This window comes from Oratosquilla oratoria, chromosome 39 (assembly GCF_046742065.1).
Source record: "Oratosquilla oratoria isolate Oo_2021 chromosome 39, ASM4674206v1, whole genome shotgun sequence".
Classification (NCBI taxonomy): Eukaryota; Metazoa; Arthropoda; class Malacostraca; order Stomatopoda; family Squillidae; genus Oratosquilla; species Oratosquilla oratoria.
In genome coordinates this window covers 7660269-7673978 of record NC_134815.1, presented here as the reverse complement: position 1 = coordinate 7673978, position 13710 = coordinate 7660269, and the positions used below count along the sequence as shown (strand labels likewise).

The 13710-nt window shown below is 36.5% G+C and overlaps 1 protein-coding gene across 2 annotated transcripts in view; it reads right to left on the bottom strand.

Annotated features, from left to right (window-relative positions):
* The window catches only part of LOC143020272 (uncharacterized), a 679654-nt gene that overhangs the window by 451717 nt on the left and 214227 nt on the right, over nucleotides 1-13710 (bottom strand). For both annotated transcript variants that reach the window (XM_076176500.1, XM_076176501.1), the window contains exon 2: nucleotides 8607-8678. The gene's annotated coding sequence lies outside the window, so the exon portion shown is untranslated. The remainder of the gene's footprint in view (nucleotides 1-8606; nucleotides 8679-13710) is intronic.

Sequence of the window (13710 nt, the reverse complement as noted above, 5' to 3'; positions counted from 1 at the left end):
TGGCCCTTTTGGTAAGATAGTAAAAAACTTCAGCCTCCATTCGGCAAAGCCTCTATGCATCCTAGATAATAATGGGAGTAATTTTTGGCTTTTTTAGGTCAAAAAACATGGGATAAAGTACAGTAACGTATGAAAATATGAAAAAGTTGTTCTTTGAATAAATCTAATGATAGGGATTACTAGGCTGGACGCCAGACAATCCGGGTAGAGATTAAGTATATCTAATGAATTCATCAGCTCCAAACTGCTTCACGGTCTTTTCAGGGACATCGAGACGAGATTGAACCAATCGCACTCTACGAGCAATGCTCGACGCCTGGGATCGAACTTGTTCACTCGCTACACATTATTTTTAAAGAATTCTCTAACGTAAGTAAGCTGGTGGCGTAATCGGAGGCATGCTGATCATGTATTCGCTTAGTTGTTGGTTCGAATCCCGCACTCTTATTCCCATCAGTGACTGCCACCTGCCCCAACAGTCCAAGTGCATAGAGCAAAAGTGACGGCTTCGGCCGCAGGTACTCAGCGCCTTCTGGCGTAGGCTCCACACCACCTTCTCTACTGTGATGCCAGTGCTCGATCCCCCCCCCAAAAAAAAAATCATTATTGTTATTATCACTATTATTATTATTATTATTTTTATTATTATTATTATTATCATTATTATTATTATTATTATTATTATTATTATTATTATTATTATTATTATTATTATTATTATTATTATTATTATTATCATTATTACTATCATCATTATCATCATCATCATCATCATCACCATCATCATCATCATCATCATTATTATTATCATTATTATCATTATTATTATTATTATTATTATTATTATTATTATTACCATCATAATAATAATAATAATAATAATAATAATAATAATAATAATGATGATGATGATGATGATGATGATGATGATGATGATGATGATGATGATGATGATGATGATGATGATGATGATGATAATAATAGTAATAACAATATTAATAATAATAGTGATGATGATGATGGCGATGATGATGATATTATGATGGTGATGATTATGATGATGATGATGATGATGATGATGATGATGATGATGATGATGATGATGATAATAACAATAATAACAATAATAACAATAATAACAATAATAACAATAATAACAATAATAATAATAACAATAATAACAATAATAACAATAATAACAATAATAACAATAATAACAATAATAACAATAATAACAATAATAACAATAATAACAATAATAACAATAATAACAATAATAACAATAATAATAATAACAATAATAACAATAATAACAATAATAACAATAATAACAATAATAACAATAATAACAATAATAACAATAATAACAATAATAACAACAATAACAATAATAACAATAATAACAATAATAACAACAATAACAATAACAATAACAATATCCACTGCACCAATCATAGTCATTTGTGGACTGAAAATTTTCCCTCATCCTCACTCTTACCCACGGTTGCAGAAGGGATTCCTTCTGCTCCGTTGCCTCTAAGGACGCACGCAGACAGACTTCCGGAAGGGGGTAAGGGCAATTTAATGTCAGACGTGAGTTTCCCAGCTGAATAAAAGTTATCTGAAATGTCGATGGCTTCAAAATACAAGACATCATATCTGATTTTATGAGACATTATGCATATATATATATATATGTACATTATGCATATATATATATATATATATATATATATATATATATATATATGTGTGTGTGTGTATATATATATATGTGTATATATATATATATATATGTATATATGTGTATATATATGTGTGTATATATATATATATGTATATATGTGTATATATATGTATATGTATATATATGTATATATATATATATATATATATATGAAAAAGGTGGAAAAAATACAATCACGGCTCTCGTTCCGCGTTTATTCCTGACCGGTTTCACTTGTAGCTTCTTCAGAGGAAGAAGCTACAAGCGAAATCGGTCAGGAATAAACTCGGAACGAGACCCATTACTTTTTTCCACGTTTTTCAACTTGTCACAATGTCTCAATATATATATATATATATATATATATATGTGTGTGTGTGTGTGTGTGTGTGTGTGTGTGTGTGTGTGTGTGTGTGTGTGTGTGTGTGTGTGTGTGTGTGTGTGTGTGTGTGTACAGATGTGGACTTGCTCCCGGACTTGCATATCTGAAAAGCACCTTCGCTTTCTACTCGAGACATAAACAAAGAAAACCCTTTTACGCTACCCGTGTGGGATGCTTTACCAACAGACGGATGGCGCTGTCGTGGGCTCCCCTCTAAGCGTTATCTTTGTTTTGTTTTTTCTCCTTCTTCTTATGGGCACAGTAGATGAAATTATTTTAGGCCAAATTAGTCAACCTTCCCTTTACTACATAACGTCAGACCATCTTCGACTGAGGGGAGATGGAAGATTGAAATAGGAGAAACAAAGGAAAGGATCATGAAGGGATCGCTACGTTGAACCAATTTGCTGTCGATGTTGTGCTGTGCCATATATATAGCATGGCCATGGCAACCTTCAGCCTCCCAATCCGCATCCTAAACTATCCCACCACTACCGAACCAACCAGAACCATGACGAGTGGTTTGTATGGAAAGCCAAAAATTCAGTTGGCGGAAGAGGGGCCTTCAGCATGTCGGCGGATTATTTGTGTGAGCAGGTACCCCGGCGTGGAAGGCGGTGATACGCCAAGACCCATTAACAGATAACAGGGCTGATAAGACCGCCACAATATCTAAGGCGAATGTAAAATGGCCTTCCAGGCCCTACACTGACAAACCAAGTCAACCCAACCTGATTGTAACCCACTCCAGACTTGCCTCCGCCTGACCCTATCTGGTCGCTTCCTCGTGAGTCGTGAATTTATCTCCCCTTTACATCTTAAAACACTACAAGATCTGGAACATGGGACGTCGGGCAACCTGTGAGGAACGGTGGCATCTCAAGTATGGTAAAGGTCAGGCTAGAAACAAGAATTAAGTTCTGAAACTTTATATATATATATATATATATATATGTTCGAGTCCTGGGCAGTACCACATTTCAATTTCAGCATGCTGGCCTTTGATGGCTTAGAATTAAAGTTGTGCACACACACACACACACACATATATATATATATATATATTATATATATATATATATATATATATATATATATATATATATATATATATATATAATTAACTATACAATGACAAATAACTGAAGGTGGAGGAAGGAGAATTTTAATGCTTCAACGTTTCGACCCACAGGGTCTTGATCACAAAGCTACAACATGGACATTTTATACAGAGGCAGGTAATCTCTTGGGACGCCTAGGAGAGGTTGTTGCCCCATTCATAACATTCGTGTATTTATTTTCTTTAACTATTAATAAACTTGTGGCTTTTGTTTAGCTTATAAAACCTACTCTATGGTTAATGTTATTATTGGTGTTAATATAAGCTGCTTCTATTTTCTTTCTCAATCTTTCTCAATGCAACAAAGGAACTCGATATATCACAGTTCCAAACCTCAATATAAATTCACACTTACGCACATTCCTCTTAAAAGCAGGCATTATGATAGCTAGACCATCAGGTAGCAAAGTGGGGTATTTGGTCACACGTAGTAATAACCCAACTAATGAAAACAGTATTGTATATAAGATACCATGTAAAAGCTGCCTATTTTGGAGAAACAGGTCGTGGACTTGATAAAAGGTTATACGAACACAAAAATTATGAAAAACCCCACAGATTTTCTAATTCTACTGTAAGGCATATAGATAAATATGACCCATCTTTCAATTATTAACAGTGAATGAAGAGAATTTATTGTGTCTCGGTATGATTATCTTATCTGTAATCCCTTGTCTACGTGTACATTCGGGAACTGAACGTATTATTCTTTAACAAGGTTTATCTATAACCATATGGTCATTTTTTATACTAGAAAATAGCAAAGACATTACAACATGACAGGGTAAGGGTTTAATACCATTACTGTCAAAAACGTCCCGTGCGACCTAATGAAATAGCCAGGCGGCATCCAGAATAATTAGAAAAGTGACATCAGATGCGAAAGTTGTAGACAGTCTCAGGCTCGGATGACATGTTACCATCCTCAACCCGGTTTTTTTTTTTATGTTGGAGAGATGTTGGAGAGATGTTGGAGATGATGGAGAGATGGACTGACCCACTCGGGATGTGATTAGTTTCGATTAATTCAGACGAGGTTTTATTTCCCTCAAGTGTCTTACTTCTTGTTGTTCGCCCTTCGATGTCGAAGATGACCATGGCATTGCCTTTTACTTTTGTTATTCTTTTCTTAATTTTTTTTTTGCTCCCCCCCCCCTTTTTTTTCCTGAAGGTGGCGGACCAGACCTATCTAGGCGAGAAAGCCCCTCTCACATGTAGGGCAAAAGTGGGTAGGAGCCATGGTGGTGTTTGTGCCGGATGTCCTAGCCTTTCTTGCCTGACACTTCCGCTCGGCCTGATGTATTTCTCATAACCGGGATGGAAACAATATTGTGTTCCCCGGACCAACAGTCTATTCAGAGATCACCTTGCCACTATGATGGAAAAGTTCATCAAACGCTGCATTAGCGCTTCTGAACCCAAATGTTCACCAGAGTAGCTTGCTGGTGCTGACCATTTGCCGAGACCGGGACATCCCTGTGCTGAATAAAATAATTTGACGGCAGCCGAGGAAATTTGTAACTCGTGAACAACGACGAAGACGTTAATCTGGGGCGGGTTTAACCCTGTAGAGATTTTACTTCAGCTGAATGAAATCGCCTGGTTGCAGCCAAAACAAATATAGGCTGTCAGCCTTGGTAACTTTGCAATCAAGGGCAGAAAGAGTTTTAAGACAGATAGAAAAGGGAAATAGAAGGTAGTTGGGTCGTATTAATATGAAATGACAGAGGCAAGAAAGCATTGTTACTCATGACTTATACATGCATTTTGGCTTCGATCAGAAGTTTATTCAGACAAATGAAACCACCGAAGGCCTTTGTTATTGAGGAGCTACACACTTCTGTGGTTGCCAACAAGTAATTTTATTCACCTATGGGAATCCCCCCCCCCCAACCTTAGCAGCGTAGGGCTAGTTAACCCTCTCGCTACTGAGAGATAATTGTAAGTTTTATTCTGGCTTCCACGAGACGATATTATTCAGCTTAGGGGAACCTGTAGTTAGAGTTATTTTTTTCTTCATGTGGCAAACGCAACTGAAAGAAAGAAATAGTACAAACAGCAATGATTTCCAAGTTGTTTCTCACAAGAACCACTGAACCCTTTCTCATGATCCAATAGTACTGTTTCACAGCTACGTATTTTATACATTCATGTTCGCGAGCGACAATAACTTTCCAGAATTAATTCTGGAAGTAATGGTGCTTGTAACGAGAGGCATCACATCAGTCAATATTGCATAACAGTATCGGAGTTATTCATGTTATGTTTGTGGCTTTTATGCGCAAGTAATTAAGTTTTTGTGGTCTTCAAGATGAATTTACGTAATTAGACTGCTTCATGGTGTCCAAAATGTTGGTAGTGCTCTCATAGCTATCGAAAGAACTAAATGTTCGTCAGCCGAAAGAGGTCGAGATTTAATCCTTATACTACATCAACTCTTCTACAAAATACCTTCTTTTGTCGTCTCCAAAAGGTGGTGGTGGTGGTGGTGGTGGTGGTGGTGGTGGTGGTGGTGGTGAAGAAGAAGAAGAAGAAGAAGAAGAAGAAGAAGAAGAAGAAGAAGAAGAAGAAGAAGAAGAAGAAGAAGAAGAAGAAGAAGAAGAAGAAGAAGAAGAAGAAGAAGAAGAAGAAGAAGAAGAAGAAGAAGAAGAAGAAGAAGAAGAAGAAGAAGAAGAAGAAGAAGAGGAAGAGGAAGAAGAAGAAGAGGATGAAGAAGAAGAAGAGGAAGAAGAAGAAGAAGAAGAAGAGGAAGAAGAGGAAGAAGAAGAAGAAAGTATTAAGGCATGTGTGCATTGGACTGAACAGGGAGATTCCAACAGTGCATGGTTGTTAAAATAAGTTCTTCGTTGTATCAAAAGTGTCAAGGGGGTTTTAATTCATATATTATTGGAAAAGGCGTTCGCCATTTATTGTTTGGCGAGATAAATGAATAACACACTTACAAAGGCGGAGCATGCCGACAGGAGACCTTTTGGTCCATATCTAGGTCATTTGCGGTGCAGTCCTACGACGTTTCTCGGAGTTTGTCTAATCCGACAAAGAGACTCAGTATTAAAGTGTCGAAAAATAAATATGTTTCTTCAACTGTATGACCCATTCTTCAGCTGGAAACTGGCAGAATCTCAAGTTCGGAGTTCTCCAAAATTTGGAACAAAATCTCCAGAAAACCGAGGTGTTTCTGGTATCCGTAGTATTCCAAGTTTCAGAACACTTTCTTCCAAATATTGACGATTTCTGAATTTCAAAGATTCCAAACAAGGATGATGATTTGTACTAGTTTTAGTGTTAGCCATTATTAAATAAATGAAGTGTGCCACCGGTCTAAATGGTTCGTCCGTGATCGTACTGAGATTTCATGACTGAATAAATTAAATTGTCGATAGTCATAGAAACAACTTCGCCAACTGTGTAGTTAATGAATGGAATAAACTTCCTGCAGAGGCAGTGCAATGTAGTTCAGTTCGAAGCTTTAAGATTCGTTTAGATAAACATTTAAGCAAAATGCTGTAATGACTGTCTTTTATTTTATATCATTTGATTATTTGTTTGTTATTATTTGTCTATTTATTTATTATTTGCTTGATTTCCATTTATCATTATTTATCTGTCAGTTTATTATTATTTACTATTTACCTGTTTGTTTATTATTTAACTATACCTATGTATTATTTATTTTATTTATTACTATTTATTTTATTATGATTTTTATTCTATTTTATCCTTTTTTTTTATCATTTATATATATTTTTTCGCATACGACCTAGTTATGGACCAAAAGGTCTCCTGTCGGTATGCTCCGCGTTTGTAATCCTTTGTAATAACAATATTGCTGGTTATCACAACGGGTTGATCTAGCTGTCTAGAGTGAAAAGCAGCTGTTGTCAGCGAGACTGAAGAATAAAGTTTCACGAAGACACTCTTGTGAAATATGTTCAGAACTCTGTCCAAAATCATATATTTACATTCCATCCATGAATATAAGCAAGTTCCACTGTTTCAAGTTTGTTCACTAGTCTGAAGAGATAACAACCCCAGTGCATCTCCTTGACACTTTTTTTCGACCGAGGCAATATCAAGACAGTAAGCTGACTGTATGTTCGATGAAGAATCGTCAAAGCCGCGGTTATCTGCAGATGACAAATGAATATACTTTGATATACAATGTACTCATCAAGCTTAAAGCAACGTTTTGGATGACAATTTTATTCATATTTTACGAGAAAAGAATACTACGATAATCAAGAGAACAATCAAGTGTTGCCCATGACATTACGGTAAAAACGATTTTGACGCAACGGTCACAGTAAATTCACTACTGCGGCTATCCAAACCTGACCTTAGAACTATGCAATATATATGTATATATATATATATATATATATATATATATATATACTTCATTAAAAGTGAAGGCTAATTGTGCATTTATTATTTTCTTAAATGTATTTTCCATATGCCTTACTATGGACCTATGTTCCTTTGAAAGGAGGTTTAAGGCTTCACTGTAGATGATGTTTGCTATATCGAGATTTCAGGCTCAGGTCCCTTCTTCAGCAGCTTTAGGAATATTCTATCTGGTCAGGATAAGAATTGTTCCGATGAATGATATTACTTTATATACTTACGTTTGCATACTTGTTCTTCACTGTGGAAGGTTACCGGTCACTTGGGAGAGGTTACCTGGTAACTCAGGCAGTGATGAAATGTCACGTACTAGGGGAAGTCTCAGGCTTCGTGTTGTGACGAAATGTCGTATGTTTGGGCTTGTGGCGTTTTGTCTCGTACTTGGATTTGTGGGGTTATGTCTCAAGCTTGGGTTTGTGGCGGTTTGCCTCATGTTTGGGAGGGCTTTTGCGTAACTCCCTTTTGAATGCTGAAGCTATTTTCACTGCCCTCTCTTTCGTGGTGTATGGGACAGTGTTCCAAGTGGCTCAAATGCAGCAAAGGAATCAGTTTCCCCGAATATGTCAGATTGAATGACGTCACTGCCTAGTGTGCTGTTTTTTGTCTATTTTGGATGTTAAAACGGATATTTTTGTTTTGTCATCAGTGGGGTTTTTTTCTGACTCAACCTCAGTGAGGAAATTGTGTACAGGAATGTTCCTGCCGTTGAAGTGGGGTAATGTTGTCTCGTCTTTGATGACTGTGATAAGGTTTTGTGTGGTCATGGTGTTTAGTAACGCGAGTGTATCTTATGAAGAATTGCTAGAAGAGGGAGTGGTCATGTTTTGTTTATTTGAATATTGTGCGGAGCAGCTTCGTGTACAGGGTCTATCTGTCGAGTCAGAGTTGTGTTTGGACCCGTTCATGTATGAAATAAGATGTGTGGAGACAGTTTTGCTCCTAGATGGCACTGATAACGAAAGAATACTACTTACCCAAGATGATGTACAGGGGTTAAGGACCGTAGTGAAGACTGCCGTCGGGTGAGTTGGCGGTGAGGTGCACTTCTGCAAACAGGGTGAGGGATTAGTATTTGTGTACGTTATGAGAGTTGATTAAAAGATAAAATTATATATATATATATATATATATATATATATATATATATATATATATTGTGGCATGACAGGGATGGAATGGGTGGGAATGATTATATGCCTTTTCCTTTTTGGCTACCTCCCTTGTAAGGGGGAAAAAGTCTTGGTATATGTATGTATGTATATATATTTATATATATATATATGTTGTGGCATCATGACAGATGGATGAGTGATAAGAATGGAAATTGACGACTGGGAATGAGGCTTTATTCCTGACCGGTTTTTTCAGAGGTAATAATTTACATAATGTGAATTCGTTGGTATTTATAGGAAGTTGCTGTGGTTCATGGGGGTGCGGGGTGAGAATCTGCCTGTTGATTGGTTCGTTGGTTAGGTTGGGTCTGGTGCGCTTCGGGTGGGGGGAAGCTGCCTGTTTATGCGTGATCAATTGTCCCAAAACGTATTTTGCGGCAAGTTTCGCAATGTTAATATCACATGTTCTGTTGTTGATGCAATCGTTGGTGTTTATGTATATCGCTTCTAATGTTTTCCTTTGTGGTTTGCTTATGTTTTCGTATAGAATGCTTGCTTGGCTCCATTGAATAAATGCTGTTTTTCTTCGATGTGGTTTATCCAGGTGTTTGTTTTGCGGTGGTGACGAATATCAGCTCTGTGTTCGTATAGACGTTTGTTTAGTCCTCTGTGTGTTTGTGCGTGTGTGTGTGTGTGTGTGTGTGTGTGTGTGTGTGTGTGTGTGTGTGTGTGTGTGTGTGTGTGTGTGTGTGTGTGTGTGTGTGTGTGTGTGTGTGTGTATGTGTGTGTGTGTGTGTGTGTGTGTGTGTGTGTGTGTGTGTGTGTGTGTGTGTGTGTGTGTGTGTGTGTGTGTGTGTGTGTGTGTGTGTGTGTGTGTGTGTGTGTGTGTGTGCGTGCGCGTGTGTGTGATTCACCATGGTCTTGGACCACGTGTTGGACTCGTGATCAACAGCTATTTCCCTCCCGGAAGAGAGCTCAGAGCTCATATATGACCGATCTATGGGTAACGTTGTGACCTTACACACACACACACACACACACAACTCCCCGCCCAGGAGAGTTGGAGTAACAACCATATCACGCTAGTGATCCAAAGAATCGCACTTTATTACATGATGAAAAAATAAAAGTCTGACTCTCCTTACAGCGGAATACAGCTGTGGTGTGACAACCAAAATTATCCCAGAACTGGCTGATAAAACATATGTGAAGAGATTAAAAAGATGGATTTTTATTTTCAAGAGTGAAGAAAGAGGTGATAAAAACGTATGAGAAGAGATTAAAAAGATGATTTTTAAAGAGTGAAGAGAGAGGTGATAAAAACATATGAGAAGAGATTACTTATTTATTTATTTATTTTTATTTATTTATTTATTTGTTTATTTATTTATTTTCTTTTATTTATTTATTTATTTATTTATTTTCTTTTATTTATTTATTTATTTATTTATTTTTTGAAAGAGTGAAGACGGGTGATAAAACTTGAGAAGAAATTAATCAAATGAATTTGTATTTATTTATTTATTTATTTACTTAATTGTTTATTTTATTCTATTTATTTATTTTTTATTTTATTTTTTATTTATTCATTTATATATATTTTTTTGAAAGAGTGAAGAGAGAGGTGATATGATAATGGTATTTAGATTACAAAATAGGAAGTGAAGAGAGGTGATTAAAAAGATGGATTTTATTTATTTATTTACTTACCTATTTATTTATTTACTTGTTTTATTTTATTTATTTTCTATTTTATATATATATATATATATATACATATATATATATATATATATATATATATATATCTGTATCTATATATATATATATATATATATATATATATATATATATATATATATATATATATACTTTTGAAAGAGTGAAGAGAAAGGTGATATGATAATGGTATTTAGATTACAAAAAAAGGAACAAGGACAAGGGATGAGGGAAAATTGCTGGTGTGAAATGAAATGAAATGAAATGAAATGAAATGAAAGAGTTCATGGTAAAAATATTTAGGACATCGCTTAAAAGTTGCCAAGAAGCACATTTCTTTCAACCTGATGCATCTGTTTATGAAGTAAACTAGAATATATAATCCAGGATAACATTCCCAATGAATTTCAAAGTTTCATTAAAGATGATTTAGAGACGTGACACCCTGAGTACAACTCCTTCAACCTCGTATACAAGAAGGTAAATACAAATATGTAAATACACACACACACACATCCACGAAAGAAAACGCTTGATCGTATTCCTAATACAGACATAACGGAAGTCACAAGGCACCCAATTCTCCCTGTGTGGGTACAATCGAACTGGGCACGTATTTCTGGCTGGTCGGCCGTAGGCATTTCGTACTGGCGTACTAAAACAGGACTATGGCCTATCTTTACAGTCCTCTGGATTTGTATGAACGACCACAAACGCCACAGCAGCCCTGTAAACTCGAAGACGCTCAAATGAAGCCCACTCAATGTGAAAACGATCATTTTATGAATACAAAACTGAAATATCTTTTTTTTAGAAATTCCCCTTACTACAATAACAGTCAGGGTCATACCTTCAGTGAAATAATAAAGAGCTTAAGAACATAAGAACATAAGAATGAAGGAGACTGCAAGAGACCATAAGGCCTACACTAGGCAGTTCCGTATCCATCACCACCTGTCATCCCCATCCATAAAGTTGTCTAATCGTTTCCTAAAACTTTCTTCCAACAATGCTGAAGGCAAACCAAATTCTATTTGTAATACGCTCTTTGATTTTTTTCCCCGTCAGAAGGAGACTGGATCAGTGAAATGAGGCGTCGCCTTTACATTTTACTCTACCGAACAACAGACGATTCAGTTCAGCCAAGGGCCACATTTTGGACAAAATAGGCTCTCCAACGATCAGAATTCCTTTTCACCAAAGTCTGTTCCTCTACTGAATACAAAGTCGACTTGTAGTTTGCCAAACTAAGTTCTTAAACGTGTGTCACGACCCATTAAAGGTACAAAACAATACTCGCTAATGTAACGCTCCATATCGTTAATGTAAACGAATGTATGCGTTCCTTCTCGATTCAACAGAGTAAAAGAGAAGTGGTCAGAATAATTCCTCAAGCACCATTTTAAACTAAACTGAGAACAGATACTACTGGATTCTTAATGGTTTCCCGTACAAAGATTCGTTAGAATATATATATTTTTTCACGACAAATGAAAGAAATGTCGATTTCAAAAGAGCGTTGTCGTTTGTAATGAGTTATACAATTCCTATTATGATGACCGTTCATCTTTTTCGAATCATACGTCACTCTTCCTTCCATTTCAACCACGCCTAGCAAGCAGATTCGTCTTCGTGGCAATATGTTGGTAGCATGTGGCTAAAAAAAAAAGAGAGAGAGAGAGAGAGAGAGAGAGAGAGAGAGAGAGAGAGAGAGAGAGAGAGAGAGAGAGAGAGAGAGAGAGATCCGGGAGTATTATCGACGCTTGGCACTCAGTAAAGAGGATAAACAGCCTCATGGCCCTGTACCACATGAAACCACTACAGATACAAGAAAAGGGATGTTTCTGTGTCTACGCAGTTCGACATTTTCTAAATAAATAAATAAATAAATAAACGAGTAAATTAATAAGTTTATAAATAAATAATTAAATGGATTAAAAAACAGATAAATAGATTAAAGAAAAAATGAATAGATAAATAATTCAATGGGTAAATGTATAAATAGATAAATGAAGAAATAGGTGAATTATCAGCCTCATGGCCCAGTACCATATGAAACAATTACAGGTACAAGAAACGGATAGAAAGTTGATGAGCACATTCAACCGATTCTACTCGTGTACAAACACATGTAATTCACTATGGTCTTGGATCATGTGTTGGACTCGTGATCGACAGCTACTACCCTTCCAGATGTGAGCTCAGAGCTCATGTATGACCGATTTATGGGTAATGCTGTGACCTGACACACACACAAACGCAGACACCCAACTCCCCGCCCACGAGAGATGAAATAACGGCTCACAGCGCAGCGATACTGAAATTTTTTCAGCCCTGGGCGGGATCCGAACTCGAACCACTGGGTTGGCAGTTGCGTACGCTACCACTGTGCGCATGCGTGCATGTGCACGCAAGCATACGTGTGTGTGTGTGTGTGTGTGTGTGTGTGTGTGTGTGTGTGTGTGTGTGTGTGTGTGTGTGTGTGTGTGTGTGTGCGCGCGCGCGTTCAGTTCCCAACTTCCTAGTCTCGAGATTCGACATTGGAGACAACTAGATGCAATAATTTAGAATATAGAAAATAAGTAAATAAATAGATAAATTAATCTATTTAAGAAACATGAATATATAAATAAAATCAATAATTAGATTAATGAATAAAACCCCTTCGGTTAGTAAATTTGTTATCGAACACGTTAACTCGGGTTCCGAAATTAATAGAGTTTATAATGGCAAATACCCGACGATTTCATTCAGTTTAGATGCCTCTCACTTCGAAGTAGTGACGTGTCTGACATAACTGGGTCTCGGTGGATCGAGCAACCTGTGCGTGCCTATCTTTATTGCAGGAGCCCAAGATGATGGTCGTCACTTGTATTCAAAGATGTGGTTTGCCTACGATGCAAACTGGCCCGTGCGGATCTCTATCGCATGAAACGAGGTATTGAAAAATACGAGTTGATACATACGATAACATATATATAATATTATATTATTATTTCCACTGCTCAACTACAACAACAACAACAACGGCAACAACAACAACAACAACAATAATAATGATGATGATAATAATAATAATAATAAAAATAATGATGATGATGATGATGATGATGATGATGATGATGATGATGATGATGATGATGATGATGATGATGATGAAAATAATATGCCAAAGGCTTTTCCTTCTCACAAAGTCAAAAGACATAATTCCACTCCCACCCATTCCACTTCCATCTACCACTCCCTC